This window comes from Cervus elaphus, chromosome 4 (genome assembly GCF_910594005.1).
Source record: "Cervus elaphus chromosome 4, mCerEla1.1, whole genome shotgun sequence".
Classification (NCBI taxonomy): domain Eukaryota; kingdom Metazoa; phylum Chordata; class Mammalia; order Artiodactyla; family Cervidae; genus Cervus; species Cervus elaphus.
In genome coordinates this window covers 3,540,366-3,563,281 of record NC_057818.1, presented here as the reverse complement: position 1 = coordinate 3,563,281, position 22,916 = coordinate 3,540,366, and the positions used below count along the sequence as shown (strand labels likewise).

The following is a 22,916-nucleotide window of genomic DNA, read 5'->3' as shown; positions in this document are numbered from 1 at the left end:
AGCAGACCAGCTGGCCCAGAAGAGGCTGGGCTGGGGCCAGGTACTTTCCAGTGTCCTCCCGCAGCTGGGAAACCTTTCTTGGATGACAGCTCTGCAGAAGGTGCCTCCTGGTCTTACTTGCCCTGGTCTGCCTCCCAGCCCAGAGAAGACTCCTCCTCTCCCTGTCCACGGAAATCACAGAGGCAACATAATCAGCGACGGCATTCTGGAACCTGTGAGTCTATAGTGCATGACTGTTAACCCCAGAGGAAGAAGCTGAGGCTGGTTTAGAATCTGGGCTTAAACCCTGGGCTATCTGCTGGCAAAACCCATAACACTGGATGAATCATTTTCATTGCATACTTTTTCAGTTTTTAGTACTAGTGATTTTTAAGGACGGTTTTAATTTACAGAACCTTTGAGGCGAAAGTGTCGAGAGCTCCATACAGCCACGCGGCCACAGATACACAATGCCCCATGTCACTAACATGGGTTAGCAATGTGATAAGTTTGGTACAGTTGATGAACCAGTATTAACACATCATTATTATATTAACACATTACTAAAGTTCACAGTCTCCATTAGGGTTCACTCTGGCGTTACACATTTACAGGTTTATTTGTGTTTGGCTCTGCTGGGTCTTCACTGCTGTGCGTGGGCTTTCTCTGACTGTGGCAGGCAGGGGCTACTCCACAAGCTTGCTGAGCACGTGGGCCCAGAGGTTGCAGCGCATAGGCTTAGTAGCTCTGAGGCACATGGGATCTTCCTTGACCAGGGATCAGACCCATGTCTTCTGCATTGGCAGGTGGATTCCCAACCTGTGAACCACTAGGGAATTCCCTATATGGTGATTTAAGAAAAAAAAAAATTTATTTGGCTGTGCTGGATCTTAGTTGCAGCATGCAAACGCTTAGTTGTTGTACGTGGGATCTAGTTCCCTGGCCAGGGATCGAACCTGGCCCCCTGCCTTGGGATCACAGAACCACTGGACCACCAGGTAAGACCCACTTATATGGTGACTGACACTCCGTACAAATATAAGCGATGTGTTCTTCAGCCCTTGTATCTAATAACTGGTACCAGTTTTACTGAGTAGAGGATGGTTCTTCATATAGCTGTACCTCCTCAGGCAAATGCCCAGTTGGCCCAGGCCCTGTAGGAACAATTCCATAAAGGGCCTGGGAGTCCTTTCCCTCAAGGCATGGTTCAGACCTCCTGCAAGAACTGTTCCCCAGGCCCTTTCAGGCATGTGAACCTCCATTAAAAAGACCCCTCAGAGGTCACCTTCATCATGGGACTTAGAAAACGGTTGATGTCCTGGCTTCTGCCTCCAGCTCATCTTGCACAACAGTGCTCCCTGAGTGTGTTCACCAGTTTACTCCCCTGCTCACAACCTGTGCTGGCTCTGTGATGCCTGGCACACCGAGAGGTGTGTGGCGTTGAAGGCCTTCTGTAGTCTGGTGTTGTCCTGCCTGTCCAGAGTGGACTCCCGTGATACCCTGATGCTGCTCCTCAGCTCTGGACAAAGGACCTTCTCTGCTGTCCTGAGCACTTACCCTGTAGCCTCATCTCCATTCCTTGCTCACTTTATCCCCACTTCTCCCTCCTCAGTAATGTCTCTTGTCCCCGTTTTCCACCCTTCATCCTCTGGCTTAAGTCTCCTTCTCCCTGCCATGAAGCCTACTTGGACCACTTTGGCTGAATTTGGTCCATCCTTTTTCAAGCTCTTATTACATTTACCGTCCACACCATACAGACTAGCCTTGAATCATTCTGTATATGTTCTCTGGGCCTGCCTCCCAAGATCACCAACTAGCCTGTGATTTCCATAAGAGCAAAGAACTGAATCCCCAACATAGGCTGAAACCAGCCTACGGTGGTTCTGGGCTTATAGTGCCTTGCTAACTAGCCATTAACAGCAAGACACTGCATATGGAAATAGTCTGTAATTCTCGGGTAAGACAGCAAATGCTCAATAGGGCTCTTAGTGTTACCATACTCCACTGATTCTAAAACACACCTTTCTCCCACTCCCTGCATTTTAACATCTCCTCTGAAATCAGGATCAATGGCAAATCACAATTTAACTGACAGTTTTTTTTTTTTTTTCTTTCTCAGTGCCACATATAATTTTGGTGCATTTTTTTACTTTATTTTTATTTTATTTTATTTTATTTTTATTAGTTGGAGGCTAATTACTCCACAACATTTCAGTGGGTTTTGTCATACATTGATATGAATCAGCCATAGATTTACACATATTCCCCATCCCGATCCCCCCTCCCACCTCCCTCTCCACCCGATTCCTCTGGGTCTTCCCAGTGCACCAGGCCGGAGCACTTGTCTCATGCATCCCACCTGGGCTGGTGATCTGTTTCACCATAGATAGTATACATGCTGTTCTTTCAAAACATCCCACCCTCACCTTCTCCCACAGAGTTCAAAAGTCTGTTCTGTACTTCTGTGTCTCTTTTTCTGTTTTGCATATAGGGTTATCATTACCATCTTTCTAAATTCCATATATTTGTGTTAGTATGCTGTAATGTTCTTTATCTTTCTGGCTTACTTCACTCTGTATAATGGGCTCCAATTTCATCCATCTCATTAGAACTGATTCAAATGAATTCTTTTTAACGGCTGAGTAATATTCCATGGTGTATATGTACCACAGCTTCCTTATCCATTCATCTGCTGATGGGCATCTAGGTTGCTTCCATGTCCTGGCTATTATAAACAGTGCTGCGATGAACATTGGGGTGCACGTGTCTCTTTCAGATCTGGTTTCCTCAGTGTGTATGCCCAGAAGTGGGATTGCTGGGTCATATGGCAGTTCTATTTCCAGTTTTTAAAGAAATCTCCACACTGTTTTCCATAGTGGCTGTACTAGTTTGCATTCCCACCAACAGTGTAAGAGGGTTCCCTTTTCTCCACACCCTCTCCAGCATCTATTGCTTGTAGACTTTTGGATAGCAGCCATCCTGACTGGCGTGTTATGGTACCTCATTGTGGTTTTGATTTGCATTTCTCTAATAATGAGTGATGTTGAGCATCTTTTCATGTGTTTGTTAGACATCTGTATGTCTTCTTTGGAGAAATGTCTGTTTAGTTCTTTGGCCCATTTTTTGATTGGGTCATTTATTTTTCTGGAATTGAGCTGCAGGAGTTGCTTGTATATTTTTGAGATTAATCCTTTGTCTGTTTCTTCATTTGCTATTATTTTCTCCCAATCTGATGGCTGTCTTTTCACCTTACTTATAGTTTCCTTTGTAGTGCAAAGCTTTTAAGTTTCATTAGGTCCCATTTGTTTAGTTTTGCTTTTATTTCCAATATTCTGGGAGGTGGGTCATAGAGGATCTTGCTGTGGTTTATGTCGGAGAGTGTTTTGCCTATGTTCTCCTCTAGGAGTTTTATAGTTTCTGGTCTTACATTTAGATCATTAATTCATTTTGAGTTTATTTTTGTGTATGGTGTTAGAAAGTGTTCTAGTTTCATTCTTTTACAAGTGGTTGACCAGCTTTCCCAGCACCACTTGTTAAAGAGGCTGTCTTTTTTCCATTGTATATCCTTGCCTCCTTTGTCGAAGATAAGGTGTCCATAGGTTCGTGGATTTATCTCTGGGCTTTCTATTCTGTTCCATTGATCTATATTTCTGTCTTTGTGCCAGTACCATACTGTCTTGATGACTGTGGCTTTGTAGTAGAGTCTGAAGTCAGGCAGGTTGATTCCTCCAGTTCCATTCTTCTTTCTCAAGATTACTTTGGCTATTCGAGGTTTTTTGTATTTCCATACAAATTGTGAAATTCTTTGGTCTAGTTCTGTGAAAAATACCGTTGGTAGCTTGATAGGGATTGCATTGAATCTATAGATTGCTTTGGGTAGAATAGCCATTTTGACAATATTGATTCTTCCAATCCATGAACACAGTGTGTTTCTCCATCTGTTTGTGTCCTCTTTGATTTCTTTCATCAGTGTTTTATAGTTTTCTATGTATAGGTCTTTTGTTTCTTTAGGTAGATATACTCCTAAGTATTTTATTCTTTTTGTTGCAATGGTGAATGGTATTGTTTCCTTAATTTCTCTTTCTGTTTTTTCATTGTTAGTATATAGGAATGTAAGGGATTTCTGTGTGTTAATTTTATATCCTGCAACTTTACTATATTCATTGATTAGCTCTAGTAATTTTCTGGTAGAGTCTTTAGGGTTTTCTATGTAGAGGATCATGTCATCTGCAAACAGCGAGAGTTTCACTTCTTCTTTTCCTATCTGGATTCCTTTTACTTCTTTTTCTGCTCTGATTGCTGTGGCCAAAACTTCCAACACTATGTTGAATAGTAGTGGTGAGAGTGGGCACCCTTGTCTTGTTCCTGATTTCAGGGGAAATGCTTTCAATTTTTCACCATTGAGGGTGATGCTTGCTGTGGGTTTGTCATATATAGGTTTTATTATGTTGAGGTATGTTCCTTCTATTCCTGCTTTCTGGAGAGTTTTAATCATAAATGAGTGTTGAATTTTGTCAAAGGCTTTCTCTGCATCTATTGAGATAATCATATGGTTTTTATCTTTCAATTTGTTAATGTGGTGTATTACATTGATTGATTTGCGGATATTAAAGAATCCTTGCATTCCTGGGATAAAGCCCACTTGGTCATGGTGTATGATTTTTTTAATATGTTGTTGGATTCTGTTTGCTAGAATTTTGTTAAGGATTTTTGCATCTATGTTCATCAGTGATATTGGCCTGTAGTTTTTTTTGTGGCATCTTTGTCTGGTTTTGGAATTAGGGTGATGGTGGCCTCATAGAATGAGTTTGGAAGTTTACCTTCATCTGCAATTTTCTGGAAGAGTTTGAGTAAGATAGGTGTTAGCTCTTCTCTAAATTTTTGGTAGAATTCAGCTGTGAAGCCATCTGGTCCTGGGCTTTTGTTTGCTGGAAGATTTTTGATTACAGTTTCGATTTCCTTGCTTGTGATGGGTCTGTTAAGATCTTCTATTTCTTCCTGGTTCAGTTTTGGAAAGTTATACTTTTCTAAGAATTTGTCCATTTCATCCAAGTTGTCCATTTTATTGGCATAGAGCTGCTGGTAGTAGTCTCTTATGATCCTTTGTATTTCAGTGTTGTCTGTTGTGATCTCTCCATTTTCATTTCTAATTTTGTTAATTTGGTTCTTCTCTCTTTGTTTCTTTATGAGTCTTGCTAATGGTTTGTCAATTTTGTTTATTTTTTCAAAAAACCAGCTTTTAGCTTTGTTGATTTTTGCTATGGTCTCTTTAGTTTCTTTTGCATTTATTTCTGCCCTAATTTTTAAGATTTCTTTCCTTCTACTAACCCTGGGGTTCTTCATTTCTTCCTTCTCTAATTGCTTTAGGTGTAGAGTTAGGTTATTTATTTGGCTTTTTTCTTGTTTCTTGATGTGAGCCTGTATTGCTATGAACCTTCCCCTTAGCACTGCTTTTACAGTGTCCCATAGGTTTTGGGTTGTTGTGTTTTCATTTTCATTCATTTCTATACATATTTTGATTTCTTTTTTGATTTCTTCTATGATTTGTTGTTATTCAGAAGCGTGTTATTTAGCCTCCATATGTTTGAATTTTTAACAATTTTTTCCCTGTAATTGAGATCTAATCTTACTGCACTGTGGTCAGAAAAGATGACTGGAATGATTTCAATTTTTTTGAATTTTCCAAGACCAGATTTATGCCCCAGGATGTGATCTATTCTGGAGAAGGTTCCGTGTGCACTTGAGAAAAAGGTGAAGTTGATTGTTTTGGGGTGAAATGTCCTATAGATATCAATTAGGTCTAGCTGGTCCATTGTGTCATTTAAGGTTTGTATTTCTTTGTTAATTTTCTGTTTAGTTGGTCTATCCATAGTTGTGAGTGGGGTATTAAAGTCTCCCACTATTATTGTGTTACTATTAATTTCCTCTTTCATACTCGTTAGCGTTTGCCGTACATATTGCAGTGCTCCTATGTTGGGTGCATATATATTTATAATTGTTATATCTTCTTCTTGGATTGATCCTTTGATCATTATGTAGTGTCCTTCTTTGTCTCTTTTCACATCCTTTATTTGAAAGTCTATTTTATCTGATATGAGTATTGCGACTCCTGCTTTCTTTTGGTCTCCGTTTGCGTGAAATATTTTTTTCCAGCCCTTCACTTTTAGTCTGTATGTGTCTCTTGTTTTGAGGTGGGTCTCTTGTAGACAGCATATATAGGGGTCTTGTTTTTGTATCCATTCAGCCAATCTTTGTCTTTTGGTTGGGGCATTCAACCCATTTACATTTAAGGTAATTATTGATAGGTGTGGTCCCGTTGCCATTTACTTTGTTGTTTTGGGTTCACATTCATACAACCTTTCTGCATTTCCTGTCTAGAGAAGATCCTTTAGCATTTGTTGAAGAGCTGGTTTGGTGGTGCTGAATTCTCTCAGCTTTTGCTTGTCTGTAAAGCTTTTGAATTCTCCTTCATATCTGAATGAGATCCTTGCCGGGTACAGTAATCTAGGTTGTAGGTTATTCTCTTTCATTACTTTCAGTATGTCCTGCCATTCCCTTCTGGCCTGGAGGGTTTCTATTGATAGATCAGCTGTTATCCTTATGGGAATCCCTTTGTGTGTTATTTGTTGTTTCTCCCTTGCTGCTTTTAGTATTTGTTCTTTGTGCTTGATCTTTGTTAATTTGATTAATATGTGTCTTGGGGTGTTTCGCCTTGGGTTTATCCTGTTTGGGACTCTCTGGGTTTCTTGGACTTGGGTGGCTATTTCCTTCCCCATTTTAGGGAAGTTTTCAGCTATTATCTCCTCGAGTATTTTCTCATAGCCTTTCTTTTTGTCTTCTTCTTCTGGGACTCCTATGATTTGAATGTTGGGGCGTTTCACATTGTCCCAGAGGTCCCTGAGGTTGTCCTCATTTTTTTTTTATCCTTTTTTCTTTTTTCCTCTCTGCTCCATTTATTTCCACCATTTTATCTTCTACCTCACTTATCCTATCTTCTGTCTCCGTTATTCTGCTCTTGGTTCCCTCCAGAGTGTTTTTGATCTCATTCATTGCATTATTCATTTTTAATTGACTCTTTTTTATTTCTTCTAGGTCTTTATTAAACATTTCTTGCATGTTTTCAATCTTTGTCTCCAGGCTATTTATCTGTAACTCCATTTTGTTTTCAAGATTTTGGATCATTTTTATTATCATTATTCTAAATTCTTTTTCAGGTAGATTTCCCATCTCCTCCTCTTTTGTTTGACTTGGTGGGCATTTTTCATGTTCCTTTACCTGTTGGGTATTTCTTTGCCTTTTCATCTTGTTTAGATTGCTGTGTCTGGAGTGGGCTTTCTGTATTCTGGAGGTCTGTGGTTCCTTTTTATTGTGGAGGTTTTACCCAGTGGGTGGGGTTAGACGATTGGCTTGTCAAGGTTTCCTGGTTAGGGAAGCTTGCGTCGGTGTTCTGGTGCATGGAGCTGGATTTCTTCTCTTTGGAGAGCACTGGAGTGCCCAGTAATGAGTTTTGAGATGGGTCTATGTGTTAGGTGTGACCTTGGGCAGCCTGTATGTTGACGTTCAGGGCTATGTTCCTGCTTTGCTGGAGAATTTGCGTGATATGTCTTGCTCTAAAACTTATTGGCTCTTGGGTGGTGGTTGGTTTCAGTGTAGGTATGGAGGCTTTTGGACGGTCACTTATTACTTAAAGTTCCATGTAGTCAGGAGTTTTCTGGTGTTCTCAGGTTTTGGGCTTAAGTCTCCTGCCTCTGGATTTCAGTTTTATTCTTCCTGTGGTCTCAGGACTTCTCCAACTATACAGCACTGATAATAAAACTTCTAGGTTAATGGCGAAAAGATTCTCCCCCGTTAGGGACACCCAGAGAGGTTCACAGAGTTACCTGAAGAAGAGGAGAGGGAGGAGGGAGATAGAGATGAGCAGGAGGAGAAAAAGGGGGACTCAAGAGGAGAGAGACAGATCTACGCAGTTGTCTGTTCCCAGAGTGTTCTCCGTAGCCCAGACACCCACAAAGATTCACAGAATTGGATTGGGAAGAGAAGGGGAAAGGAGGAAATAGAGGTGTTCTGAGGTAGAAAACAGAGAGTCAAGATTGGGACAGAATAGTCAACACACTCCTGAATAAAAATGGGAACTGAATATTGGATTCTTAAATGTTCACAATTTATATCATATACTGAAAAACAAAAATTGAAAATCTAGAGTAGAGGTTAGACTCTTAAAAATACTATATTAAAGACAAAGACCAAAACACACACAAAAAATTTTAGAAATATATATGAAATTCGGTTTAAAAATAGGGCTTCTCTCTTTTTTTTTTTTTGTAAGGTTATAGTGTATTGAAAATGAAAATTAAGGAGTAGTAGAGGAGTACTAGAGGACTTTAAAAGAAATAAGAGAAAAAGAAAAATAGAAAATAGAAGAGAAAAAGGAAAAAAAAAAGAAAGAAAAAAATTTTTTCCCTAATTAAAAAAATCGTAAAAATCTATGAAAATGAAAGTTAAGGAGTAATGGGGGAGTAATAGGGAATTTTAAAGGAAAATAAAAGAGAAAAAATAAAAAAGAAAAAATAATTTTTTTTTCTTACTTAAAAAAAAAAAAAAGGTAAAAATATATCTAGAAATTTCTCTGGAGCTGTTCCGGTCAGTGTGGGTTCGGCTCAGTTTCAGATAGCTCCTCGTTCCAGCTTACATTTCTCGATATCTACAGGCCCCTTCCGGTGTAGTCGGTGTTTTCTACAGGGATTTTAATCTGTTGCACCGGTCCCTTCTGAAGCGGTTCCCTTTGTTTATTTGGCTTCTGTTTGCCGGTCTCTTCAGAGCCTCATTTCCGCCCTGACAGAGGCGGGCGGAGGTGGTCTCTTATTCAGGTAGCTAGTTCCGTCGCGCTGCAGAGAGGGGCTGGCGCTGCGGAGAGGGGCTGGCACTGCTTTCTTCGTCTACGCTGCTCAGGCTCCCGGCTGTTCTATATGGAGCGCGCCCCGCGCTGTGCGCGGTTCCAGCCCTCGGGTGTTCCACAAAAGCGCGGAACAAAAAGCTGCGCCTGCTCTTTGTGCCTTCCCCGTCAGAGCGGTCCAGGCAGCCAGGGGCTTGACGGGTGCACTCTCCCCGGGTGTGGCGCGCCCACTCCCTTCCGCGGACCCAGTCTCAGTTTCCGCTGGCGCCAGTCGGGTGCGTGCGCCTTCTGCCCTCCGCGTCCCCAGCCCCAGTCCCCGCCCACGCCGGTCGGGTGCCTGCGCCCTGTGTCTTGCCGCGACCCTCCCGGCGGATGTCAACTATCCAGAATCTTGGGAGGTCTTTGATTAGAAACTGGAGGCCTGTTTGCAGTGCGGCAGGGGATGTGGTCCTTGGGGGCCGAGCCTGCCCCCTTCCCCTCCCCGCTGCCTCCTGCCTCCGGCGGGGCTGGGCCGGTCCGCAGCCTGCGAGCTCTTCTGTGGAGTTTCTCGGTCCCTTTGTTCTGCGAACAGCCGGCAGTGTGTTCCGGCCGGTTCATTTTCTCTCTCTCTTTTGCTCTCCCACAGTTCAAGTTGGCAACTCACAAAAGCTCCCTCCAATTGTCCTCAGGGCACTCAGGCCCGGACCCTACCCCAAGCAATGCCGCGGGCTCCTCTCTGTGCTGCCCCCACTTGCTGGTGGCGGATGCGGGTGTCTGGGGTACTTTTCTGCTGGGAGTTGCTTTTAGGAAAAGCTCGTAATCTGTGGGTTTTATTTATTGTTTCCCTCCCAGTCAGGTTGCCCTCCAAGATTCAAACACTTCCCCCAGGCCCGCCAGTGCAAGGGTTTCCCGATGTCTGGAAACGTCCTCTATTAAGACTCCCTTCCTGGGATGGATCTCCGTCCTTAGCTCTTTTGTCTCACTTTTTATCTTTTATATTTTGTCCTACCTCCTTTTGAAGACAATGTGCTGCTTTTCTGGGCGCCTGATGACCTCAGCTAGCGATCAGAAGTTGTTTTGTGAAGTTTGCTCTGCGTTCAGTTATTCTTCTGATGAATTTGTAGGAGAGAAAGTGGTCTCCCCGTCCTACTCCTCCGCCATCTTGGCTCCTCTTTTGGTGCATTTTATAATCAGTTGTGCATTAGACTTAAGGAGATGAGGTGTTAATGGTTGATGTGAGAATGTGTTTCTGGAATGGACCTGCTGATAAAGTTTCTGGGAGAAATGAGGGGATTCTAGGAAAGATGAAGGGAAACTGGGTGAAGAGAGGATGCTGAGGGAGATGACAGATGCTGGGAGAAGTGGGGGAAACTAGAACAGGATGGGAGGGTACACTATTGAGCCCAGAAGCTTCCTGAATCACTTCAAGTTGATTCAGGTATTCCTTCTTTTCATGTTCCTATCCTCTGTGCATATGCTACTTCAGAGGCTGATTCCCAGAGGCAACCTCTGGGTCCCTCTCTGAAGTTGCAGGGTGTTCAGGTTACCCCTCCAGCTTCTGATTCTTTGGGGCTTCATCTCATATGCTGGACCTCCCTTAGCTTCACAGTCACGCTCTAGCTGCATAAAGCTGCTGGGTAGAAGAATGTGTGGTCTTTTGCCTTCAGACTGCCCTCTAATGTGGAGTTAGCAGCAAGGGCTTTGGGGTGAGACATATTCAGATTTAATACTTGCTGTCCCATTTGCTAGCTGTGTGATTTTTGGCAGCTTGTAAAATTTTCTGAGCTTTGGTTTCCTCATCTTTAAAGTGAGGGTGAGAGAATTCCCTGGAGGTCCAGTGGTTAGGACTCTGCACTCTCACTGCGGAGGGTGCAGGTTCAGTCCCTGGTCAGGGAGCTAAGATCCTGCAAGTCGCAAGGCATAGCCAAAAAAAAAAAAAAAAAAAGAGGGTGAGAATTTCTAACTCTGGTATTGATGTGCATGTGCAGTGGTGGAAAGGAGATTAAATGACATAAAGTGATTTCACATTAGCTTTTATTATGCTGCTGCTGATTATCATTGTCTTTTCGTCTTTTTATTCAAGCTGAGGTAGCCCCTTCAGCCCCTGAGGTAGCTTCTTCTCATGGACACTGCCTACATTATCAACCCAGATTTTATGGGCCCCAAACACCCCTGAAGCAGAGGGAGCACCATCTCCCTGGCCATCCCCAGTGCTGACTGGGAGCTCTGACTCTTTATCCCTCTTTCTGTTAGTTTCCTGAGTACCCGGCTGTTGCCTGCTGATTACCAGAGCTCTAGTTTCATTAGAAAAATAAAGAAAAAGGCCATGTAAGGTTATAGATAAAACCAACATAAGGAAAAAGGAGTGTAAGTGAGGCTCCTTTTCAATGAGATGTAAGGTTTGATAGTTTTTCAAGAAAACTACAAAAAGACCCAGAAATTCAGGATACAAAACAATCAGCATATTTTGTAATGCATAGCTGAGCTCATGGACGGCCCCTGGGCAAGACAGTAAAGGAAGCTGGGAGGGAGCAAGGGCCTTCCCAGAGGGCCCTTCACTGGTCTGGATAACCCAAGGAAGCAGACTGGAATAACCATAGAGACTAGGGCCAAAGTTTTTAGCCTACATGAAGCACGGAGGTAGAAATAAGAGCCCCACATACAGCTGAGACTCTCCAGGATTTAAACCTCTTTTAAGTGAAGTAAGGCCAGAAAAAATTCAACCACTAAGGCAGAGGAGGAAGCTTTTCTAACCCGGACTGGGTCGGGTTGGAGAAGAGGAAGGCCTCCTCTTAGAAATGTATAATCATACATCTGCCCTCTTTTGGATTTGAGATTAAATTTACACTACTCATGTGATCCTAGAGTCTGGAGGCCAGGAAGTGATCATAAAAACTACTCCCGGCTGGAAAATTCATAGAGAAAGAAAGTAGAATGCTGGTGGCCAGGATGTGGCCTGTGCGGAGGAGGCGGGAGGAAAGGGAGCTGTTTAATGGATATAGAGTTTCTATTTTGCAACATGAAGAGTCCTGGAGATTGTACAACAACATGAAAATATTTAGCACTCTTGAACTGTATGCTAAATTTTATGTTATGTATATTTTACCACAATTAAAAAAGCTGAAGAAAAAAAAAGATTTGGAGGGATTTCCCTTAAGGATTTTATTATTGAGTGAGAAAAATAAGAAATGGAGATGGGTGTTAATATGATCCCCTTTTGGCAAAGTGACTCCAAATAAAGCCAAACTTGACCCCAAACCCCACACTTGTATTTGCCTGTGTATTTCTGTATAAACATACAGGAGCATGAAGAAGGTAGTGAAGGCTTCCCATCAGGGTTGCTTATGTAGGGCTGCAGATGAAGAAAGAAAAGGAAAAGAAAAAGGAAGATTTTGGTGCAACTGAAAATATCTATAATACCTAATCTTCACTCTGTCTGCTCTGATCCTGTTTATGAAAGAGGATATCTGATTGTGCATGCTCACCTCCATGGGATAAAAATCAGACTGCTGACTTACCGATATGCCCTCTGTGGCAATGGAGAAGAAAGCAAATTATATGGATCTGGTGATCTTATTTTATTTACACAAATAAGCAAATGCCCTTTCTATGTGTATACACACCCTCATGTATTGGTGTGAGCATGGAAAAGATGTGGAAAGACAGGTGTCGGCAACTGACACAAAGCCAGACACTGATGTAAAAGCAAGGGGCATAAAGCAGGGAACGTGCCGGAAAGCCAGTGCACCCGACGGAAAGCCAGGGCACGTGATGGAAAGGCAGGGAGCATGAGGGAAAGCCAGGGCACGTGACGGAAAGCCGGGAACGTGACGGAAAGCCAGGGCACGTGACAGAAAGCCGGGAACGTGACGTCACGGAAAGGCAGGGAATGTGACGTGAAGCTGGACACGTGATGTGAACCCAGGGAACGTGACGGACAGCCTCTGCATCTGATGTAAAGCCAGGGAACGTGACGTGAAGCTGGGCACATGATGTAAATTCAGGGAACACTGGGAAAAGCCGAGCACCCGACATAAAGCTGGGCACTTGACGTCAAGTTGGACACATCACACGCCCCAGACGTTTTGTGGCTTTCGGTTTTGTAAGCTGAAGTCTAACGCCAAGGTCACGTTCACTCTGAAGGTTCGCGCTGGCTCCTGCCTTACCTCTGCCTAGGCTCGAGGCTGGCTTGGGTTTGAGGCGCGCTGAAGGAAAGCTGGAGGAGGGGAGTGGGGGTTGTGGCGGAACCCGAGGGTGCCCACCACTGTACCGTGGAGAGAGGGACCCGCCTGCCAGTCTGTGGGCCCCTTTCCTGGAAATAGACGTTTCTGGAAGATCTTGAAGAACCGCCCTTTCCTCGAGCAGTTTCTTGTTTTAAAGCCCCGCCCCTCCCAGCCTCATGTCCTCCGCGCCTCCTTCCCGCTTGGCTTGGCCGCCTGCTCTGTGATCTGGCCTCCCCACCAGCTGGGCTTGCAGGTTTTTGTCTTCGTGTGCCAATCCCCGGCATGGCACGTGGGAGAGGCTCGGGTCAGGAACGAATGTAGAGCAGAATTTAACTCTGACCCCTCTAAGTTTCAGGTTCTTATACAGGGGGCGTGGGCAAGAGTAGGGGTCGTGGTGGAACCAGGAGGGTCCTGGGTCAGACTGACGTGTATGATGAGGGCAGGGTGGGGGAAGGTTGGCGACTGACTCCTCCTGGCCCCAGACCACTCTGTTCCAAGTGGCTTGGGAACAGGGGACTGCCTCTGATTCTACCTTAGCTGCAATACTGATGCCTGTTAGAAAGAGACCAGGCCTCCCTTCGGATCTCTCTGCGTTAGTTAATTAACATGGTGATTGAATTCTCCTCATGGTAGGCACTGAGCTAGGAATTCAGTGGGGCTTATGTTCCAGAGGGGTGGGAGATTCAAAACTACTAGTGCATAGTTGTTTAATTACAGCTATGATAGCTATTATGAAACACAGGCCCTGTTGCCCTTGGAAGGTGTAACAAAGCAAGTTTGATGATGAGCCAGATCAGAGCCTGTGCGCCAGACTGTGTTCCTGCCAATGGTCTTATTAGAGCAGGGCTTGAACCCAAACTCAACAAGTGTGAGGCCAAATACATAGCAGGGACCTCTGCAAACACCCCCATTTCCCTTCCACCACTCCTTCCCAACTCAGTTCAAACAGGAGTTTCTCAAGCTCCATTTTTCAGATGGGTGAAGTGAGGCCTATAGAAAGGAACTGATTTGCTCTCTAGGTCCCAAATTAGTAAGGAGAAGCCAAAGACAGGCTCCCTGGCACCATGCTAAGCCTGCCCGAGTCCCCACAGTCCATCCTCTGTGATGAGCCAAAAAATGAAAAACAAAGCTGCTCTGTTCACCCAGATTTCTGTTTTCTCCATTGTTCTCCACTAGGGACATTCCTGCATTGGTAAAGAAGGGACTGGCTCAGCCTCTCCTGGCAGTTGATCGGCTATGCTGTGCCTAACCAGAATTGAAAAGTCAGGAGACAGAGTTAGAAGAAGGTTGAGACTTTGAGGACCTCCCACCTGGCTCAGGACCCTGTGATCAGGTCAAAGGAAGAGGGGCACTGCGGGGGTGGGGTGTGTGTGCTGGGGGGTGGGGATGGAAGGAATACAGAGGGACAGCTCCCTTGGAAAGGGAGCAGCTGGAGCAAACTGGATCTTCTGTGGGTCCAGGGCAGCATGCGAAAGTGTCTGGGAGGGTGTGGGTGAGGGGAAGGGGAAATGGGAGGAAAGAGAATTAGGCTGGCAGAGGGTGGGGGAAGGGCTTTATGCACAGGGAACAGCAAGTGCAAAGGCATTGAGGCCAACCAACCATCATGTGAGGGAAGGGGTGGGCTCCAGGGATGAGAGCCTGACCCCTTGGTGATCCTGGCTCCATGGAGCAAAGAAAGGATCATGAGAGTCTTGTCCTGTGAGAGGAGACAGTTGTCTTTTCTCTGCCTTAGCCTGAGAAAAGCAGGGAACCCTCCTTTTTCTCCAAAAATGCACATGTCCACTTACGTGCAATACTTTTTTAGTTGTTTTTGCTTTTTTAAATTGTGGTAAAACATATATAATGTAGGACTTCCTTGGTGGCTCAGATGGTAAAGAATCTACCTGCAAGGCAGGAGACCCAGGTTTGACCCCTGAGTCAGGAAAGATCCCCTAGAGAAGGAAATGGCTTCTTACTCCAGTATTCTTATCTGGAGAAATCACAAACAGAGGACCCTGGTGGGCTATACAATCCATGGGGTCATAAAGAATCAGACATGACTGAGCGACTAATACACACACACACACACAACATAAAATTTACCATTTTTTAAAAGAGTGGTTTTAATGTGGATCATTTTTAGTTTTAATTGAATTTGTCACAGTATTGCCTCTGTTGTTTATGTTCTGGTTTTTGGCATGTAGGATTTTAGTATCCCCCCTCCCAATCCTGAATTGGAAGTCAAAGGCTTAACTGCTGGACTGCCAGGGCATCCCTAAAAACTACCATTTTAAACATTTTTAAGTGTGCAGCTCATTGATATTAAGCACATTTACAATGTTACATAACCATTATCACTATTTCCAGAACTTTTTCATTATCTCAAACAGAAACTCTGTACACATTAAACAACTCTTCCTTTCTCCATCTCTCCATCCCCTGGTAACCTCTGTTATACTTTCTAGCTCTAGATTTTGCCTATTCTGGGTCTCTCAATATATATGCAGTTTTTAAAGAATGGTAAAATTGACATGCAATAAACTGCACAAAAGTGCACAACTTGCTAACTTTTGATTAAGCACTTCTTGTTGTTTGGTCACTGAGTTGTGTCCAACTCTTTGCAACCCCATGGACTGCAGCACGCCATGCCCCCCTGTCCTTCACTGTCTCCTAGAGTTTGCTCAAATTCATGTTCATTGAGTCAGTGGTGGTATCTAACCATTTCATTCTCTGCCTCTCTCTTCCCCTTTTGCCTGCAGTCTTTCCCAGCATTAGGATCTTTTCCAGTGAGTTGGCTTTTTGCATCAGGTGGCCAAAGTATTGGAGCTTAAGATTCAGCATCAGTCCTTCCAATGAATATACAGGGTTGATTTCCTTTAGGACTGACTGGCTTGATCTCCTTGCAGTCCAAGGGTCTCTCGAGTCTTCTTGCTTACTTCAGCAGTACATATACTAAAATTGGAACAATGCAGAGAAGGTTAGCATGGCCCTTGTGCAAGGATGATATGCAAATTCATGAAGTGATCCATATTAAAAAAAAAAGTCTTCTTCAGCACCACAATTCAAAAGCATCAATTCTTTGGTGCTCAGTCTTCTTTATGGTCCAACTCCCACATCTGTACATGACTAATGGAAAAACCATAGCCTTGACTCTACAGACCACAGGTCAACAAAGTGATACCTATGCTTTTTAATATGCTGTCTAGGTTTGTCATAGCTTTCCTTCCAAGGAGCAAGTGTCCTTTAATTTCATGGCTGCAGTCACTGTCCACAGTGATTTTGGAGCCCAAGAAAATAAAATCTGTCACTGTTTCCACTTTTTCCTATTCAATTTGCCCTGAATTGATGGGATTGGATTCCATGATCTGAGTTATTTGAATGTTGAGTTTTAAGCCAGCTTTTTCACTCTCCTCTCTCACCCTCATCAAGAGGCCCTTTAGTTCCTCTTCACTTTCTGCCATTAGAGTGGTATCATCTGCATATCTGAGGTTGTTGATGTTTCTCCTGGCAGTCTGTATTGCAGCTTATGATTCATCTAGCCTGGCATTTTGCATGATGTACTCTGCATATAAGTTAAATAAGCAGGGTGACAATATATAGCCTTGACGTACTCCTTTCCTAATTTTGAACAGTCGGTTGTTCCATGTCTGGGTCTAACTGTTGCTTCTTGACCTGCATACAGGTTTCTCAGGAGACAGGTAGGGTGGTCTGGTATATTCTCATCTCTTTCAGAATTTTCCACAGTTTGTTGTGATCCACACAGTCAACGGCTTTAGCATAGTCAATGAAGCAGAAGTAGATGTTTTTCTGGAATCTCCTTACTTTCTCTGTGATCCAACTAATGTTGGCAATTTGATCTCTGGTTCCTGGTAGCTTGAAGGATTTTGAGCATAACCTTACTAGCTTGTGAAATGAGCATATGGTAAGTTTGGATGTTTTTTGGCATTGCCCTTCTTTGGGATTGGTATGAAAACTGACCTTTTCCAGTCCTGTGGCCACTGCTGAGTTCTCCAAATTTGCTGGCATGTTGAGTGCATCACTTTCACAGCATCATCTTTTAGGATTTGAAATAGCTCAGCTGGAATTCCATCACCTCCACTAGGTTTGTTTGTAGTGATGCTTCCTAAGGCCCACTTGACTTCACACCCCAGGATGTCTGGCTCTAAGTGAGTGACCACACCATTCTGGCTATCCAGGTCATTAAGACTACTTTTGTGGAGCTCCTCTGTGTATTCTTGCCACCTCTTCTTAATCTCTTCTGCTTCTGTTAGGTCCTTACTGTTTCTGTCCTTTATCATGCCTATCTTTGCGTGAAATGGTCCCTGATATCCCCACTTTTCTTAAAGAGATCTCTGTCCTTTGCATTCTACTGTTTTCCTCTATTTCTTTGCATTCTTCATTTAAGATGGCCTTCTTATCTCTCCTTGCTAGTCTCTGGATTTCTGCATTCAGTTGCATTTCCCTTTCTCCCTTGCTTTTCACTTCTCTTCTTTCCTCAGCTGTTTGTAAAGCCTCCTAGACAACCATTTTGCCTTTTTGCATTTATTTTTCTTTGAGATGGTTTTGGTCACTGCCTCCTGTACAGTGTGACAAACCTCCGTCCATAGTTCTTCAGGCACTCTGCCTACCAGATCTAATCCCTTGAATCTATCTGTCACCTCCACTGTATAATCATAAGGGATTGGATTTAGGTCCTCCCTGAATGACCTAGGACTTCCCTGGTGGCTCAGACAGTAAAGAGTTCATCTGCAATGCAGGAGGCCATGTTCGATCCCTGGGTCAGAAAGATTTCCTGGTGAAGGGAATGGCAACCCACTCCAGTATTCTTGACTAGAGAATTACATGGACAAAGGAGCCTGGCAGGCTACAGTCCATAGCGTCACAAAGAGTCAGACATAACTGAGCAACTTACACTTTCACTGAACAGCCTAATGGTTTTCCCTACTTCTTGATTATTCATGCAGTAAGCCAAATAATGCCTATACCAGTCACTGCCTAAATTTCCTTGTGTCCTTTTAAATTCCTCTCTCCCCAGAAAACTACTGTCTGCTTTCCGTTCCTGTAGATTAGTTTGTATTTTCTTGAGTTTTAAGTACATGAAATGACACAGTTCATACTGTTTCTTATGGGTGGTTTGGTTTCTTTCAGCATAATTGTTTTGAGATTCATTCATTCATGCTGTTGGGTGCCTCAGCAATTCATTCTTCTCATAGCTGAGTAGTATTCCATTTTATGATCTACCATGATTGTTTATCTGTTCACCTGCTGATGGACATTGAGATTGTTTCTAGCTTTTGGTGCTCATAAATAGAAATTCAGTGGCTTTTTGTATGTAGATTGTGTCCTGCAGGCCTACCTGGTGGCTTAGCTGGTAAAGAATCCTCCTGCAATGCCGGAGACCTGGGTTCGATCCTTAGGTTGGGAAGATCCCTTAGAGGAGGGAACAGCTACCCATTCCAGTATTCTGGCCTGGAGAATTCCATGGACTGAATATTCATGGGGTCACAAAGAGTCAGACACGACTGAGCGAGTTTCACTTTACTTCACTTGTGTCCTGCAACCTTGCTGAGCTCTTTTATTAGCTCATCTTGTTCCCAGTTTTAGGGACAGAGCATTCAATCGTTCATCATGTAAGTTTCTCATAGATGCCTTTTTGCAGCTTGAGAAAATTCCCTTCTCTTCATAGTTTGCTGAGAGATTCATTGGGAGTGGGATGCTGGATTTTGTCAGAGGGATAAAATCTACTGCATCTGCTGAGGTAATCATCAGTTTTTCTTTGTTAGTTTGCTAATGGTGGTGGGGGCGGAATTCACAACGCTTGATTTTCAGGTGTGAAACCAACCCTTCGTTCCTGGTACTGCCTGTGAGATTAGAATAGGGCATGGGAATTCAGGTGCCTCTGGAGAATCAGGGGCCTTGTCCCTCAAGGAGACCAGGTTCTGTGCCCAGTCATGGGGAGAGGGAGGGAGGGGGCAAAGGGCAAGGGCGGGGAGAACCTGAACGTCAGGCTGCACCTACCACCGCAGGGGAGCCGCCCCAGGAGAGACAGGGCCCAGTCAGGGGCGCAGTGCCATCGGCAGCTTCCCACTGGGTGTGCGCGCGCGCGGCTTGGGTGATCCCTGCTAGCAGCCTCTCTGCCGGATCTCCCGCACCGCACTTGCCTCTCTGGGAACTCTTGGCCTCTGTAAAACGGAGCTGGTGGCGGCTGGGCACCCGGGCGCAGGGACCAGGCCCAGGAGGCCAGTCTGCATTCCTGAGTGCCGTGGAAACGACCTAGCAGGCTGCGAGCTCCTTGGCAGTCCCCGTCTCCGTGAAATGAAGGTATGGTACTTCCTCCCAGGGCTGCTGTCTTCAGTGAGCCCATGGTGACAGACCACTTAAATAAATCGGATAAAAGTGGCCAATGGATGATGTTCCAAGCCAGTGTCCCTCACTCACCAGGCTGACTCTCTCATCCTTAGTTTCCTCACTTAGAAAATGGAGATAACAGTTTTACGAGATGAATTGTATTGATGACAATTCAGTGTCATCAGGCAAATAGATGAGTGAGCACCTGGCACAGTTCCTGGCACGTGGGAAGTGCTGGGTGACGTGCAGGCATCTCAGGTGCTGGGGTGGCTGCAATGGAGACTGTCCTGGAGCTGGAGGGGCCACAGAGGCAGCCAGGGGCAGGAGCGTGCCCTGGCCTGGGTTAAGTGTGCAGTGCTGTGCACTTGAGTGATACTGTGCCATGGAGTGGCGCTCTCAGCACCCCTGCCAGACTGGCATGATCCTGGTGCACCACCCAAGTGCCAGCAGAAAGGGCGAGGCTCAGAGCTAGAGCTCGAATTGGAATCCAGATTCCCTTGGTCATTTGGGAGGTTTGTGCCCATCTAAAAGGTGAAGGATCTCCCCAGGGTTGGTGCTAACTCTGGTCCCACATTGAGGGAACTGGGAGAGAAGAAAGGAATCAAGTAGCCAAGGAAGCTCTTGGTGGATTCTCTCCTTCCCCATCTTGGCCTTGGGCTGGGTTTTTCCTCCAGCTTCTTAGGCTGAGTGCTTAGCTGACCTATTTCTACTTCTCTGTTGGCATTTCGGCATCTGAGCCAAATGCCCTACTCATGCAGATGTTGTTCATCAGATGTTACCGTCTTCTTGGTGCATTAGGCTCTGGGGACACAGTGATGAGGTCAGAACAAGGCTCATCCTTATGATTACAAGGTAACACCTATGTGAACACAGTTAAAATGATGGCAGAGACCAGTGCCTGCAGAAGTGCCCCAGACAGTGTGACAGGGAATGACCTGGGCTGGTCAGAGAAGGCTTCTCTGTACCTGTGATGTTTCAGTTGACAAGAAGGAGTCAGCTGGGCAAGATTCTGGGGCGGGGCATTCTAGGCAGAGGGAACAGACAAAGTCCTTAAGGAGGAGTCAGTCTGATGAGTAACTGGCGTCAGTATGTGGACAGTGTGTGGAGCTAGGGGAGGGGTCACCTTGCAGTGTGCGGGGAAGTCCGGGGGGCGGGGTGGGGGGAGCAGGAGGACTTACTCTAAGTACAGATTCCAGGATTCTTCTGAAAATGAAAAAAGTTCTTGTATTTTTTTCTTATCTTTTGTCTTTTGTGATTTAGAGGGTCTCTTGTTTGGAAAAATATTTGAGAGTCTCTCAGAACTGAAAGTATTGCCGCCCACCAGGTTGCCTTTAGCCACTGTTATTTCTACTCCTGTACTGCCACTGACAATCGACTGTGCTGTTCTCTAAGCCACCTTGCCAGAATTACTTGATGGGGTCATATCCCCTGGCAAGGGGTATGAAAGCCCAGCCTTCTTGCCCTAGGCTGGGAGGACTCTGATGTTATTTAAAAATGCTCTAGGCCTCCAAGACGTGCCCTTCCCTATCCTCTCCTCTTGCTCCTTCACCTGAAGGTTTCTCTGGAAAGTTTGCCCTCAAAAATTCATGTAAAACTGAACCCCTGTCTCAGGTTCTCCTTCTGGGGAAACCAAACTTAAGCCACCAGGGACCATGTGTTTTTTGGACTTGAAATTGAGGTTCTGGGATTAGAACCTTCCAGCTCTGAAAGTCTTTAGAACTGTGTGATTTACTCAATCACACAATAGGTGATTGGCAGAGCCAGGCCCAGGAAGGCATCAAGGGTGGGGGTGGGGCCTGCTGGTGAATGTGGTGCAGAGCCAAGGTCGCAGCTGTGGTTTACCAGTAGCTGTGCTCTCTGCCTTAATTGCTCCGGAGACTTTATGTCCAGAATTCCATCTGCTTCTTCCTATGTTAGAGTAATTCACCCTGAAGTATGAAAGATTGGCAGCTCAGAGACAATGCATTTTGAAAAGAAGATGCTTGTAATAAATCTGTAATTCAATGAACTTTTTGTCAGGGTGATGAATGAGTTCAGTCAGCTCAATCGTTCAGTCATGTCGGACTCTTTGCGACCCCATGGACTGCAGCATGCCAGGCTTCCCTGTCCATCACCAACTCCTGGAGTATACTCAAACTCATGTCCATTGAGTTGCTGATGCCATCTAACCATCTCATCCTCTGTCATCTCCTTCTCCTCCTGCCTTCAGTCTTTCCCAGCATCAGGGTCTTTTCTAATGAGTCAGTTCTTCACATCAGGTGGCCAAAGTATTGGAGCTTCAGATTCAGCATCAATCCTTCCAATGAATATTCAAGACCGATTTCCTTTAGGATGAACTGGTTGGATCTCCTTGCAGTCCAAGGGACTCTCAAGAGTCTTCTCCAACACCACAGTTCAAAAGCATCAATTCTTCAGGGCTCAACTTTCTTTAATAATCCAACTCTCACATCCATACATGACGACTGGAAAAACCATAGCTTTGACTAGATGGACTTTTGTTGGCAAAGAGATGTCTCTGGTTTTTAATATGCTGTCTAGGTTGGTCATAACTTTTCTTCTTAGTGCAATTCTGTTGGGTTTGAGGTCATAAGTGAAAGTGAAAGTGTCCGCCTCTTTGTGACCCCATGGTCTGTAGCCTATCAGGCTCCTCTGTCCATGGGATTTTTCAGGCAAGAATACTGGAGTGGGTTGCCATTTCCTTGTCCAGGAGATCTTCCTGACCCAGGGATTGAACCCGGGTCTCCCGCATTGTAGGCAGACGCTTTACCAGGGAAGTCCATTTGAGGTCGTATGTGTGTGTATGTTAGTCACTCAGTCGTGTCTGACTCTTTGCGACCCCATGGACTGTAGCCCACCAGGCTTCTCTGTCCATGGAATTCTCCAGGCAAGAGCAGTGGAGTGGATTGCCATTCCCTTCGCCATTTGAGGTCATAAGGAAGCCGTATATCAGGTAATTCCCGAGCTTTCCCAAGGATCAGCTTTCCCACCCCATTTCTGCTTCTCCTTACCCTCTTCTCGCCACAGTCAGACCACACATGTTGAGAAGCACTCCATGCCTTCCTCAGGTCAATTGCAAGGCCTCTCAAAGGGTTGAGTCGATGGAGGGGAAGGTGACTCAGCTAAAGAAATAATTTGGCCAAAAGTGCATTTTGGAAAAGAACAGACTGGTGATTTGAGCTAAGCTCCCTGGCAAGTGATTAATTTCTCAGAAGCGTGGAGGGCTGTGTATGATGTAGTAAATTTCCATACCGTTTTCTAAAGGGCTGGTGTCAATTGCTGGCTGAGGCAGGCTTGTGATTTAGGTCTGGAGATGGCAGGTAAGACACTCCTGAGGAATGGCAGCCCCCCCCCGGCAGAGTTTCACTTTTCTGTCCAAGTGGCCTTGGGCAAGTCATTTATTTTTCCCCATATACAGTTTCCTTGTCCAAACAAGTAGAGCTAGAAAGTCCACAATCTTGGTCCTCAAAGTGTAGTCTGCAGACCAGGAGCATTTACACCTGGGAGCTTGTTAGAAA

At 44.8% G+C, this 22,916-nt stretch overlaps 1 protein-coding gene and 1 non-coding gene across 4 annotated transcripts in view; both read left to right on the top strand.

Annotated features, from left to right (window-relative positions):
* The window catches only part of IL34 (interleukin 34), a 71,144-nt gene that overhangs the window by 6,642 nt on the left and 41,586 nt on the right, over positions 1 to 22,916 (top strand). Inside the window, exons 1-2 of one of the 3 annotated variants that reach the window (XM_043898025.1) lie at positions 96 to 214; positions 14,251 to 14,407. The exons of 1 other annotated variant lie outside the window; for it this stretch is intronic. The gene's annotated coding sequence lies outside the window, so the exon portion shown is untranslated. Of the gene's footprint in view, positions 1 to 95; positions 215 to 14,250; positions 14,408 to 19,119; positions 19,375 to 22,916 lie in introns of those variants that run through there. One more of the 3 variants, XM_043898027.1, reaches the window with a different exon arrangement.
* On the top strand, positions 15,986 to 16,088 carry LOC122692932. The gene has a single exon (XR_006340744.1). It is a non-coding gene; the product is annotated as a U6 spliceosomal RNA (small nuclear RNA).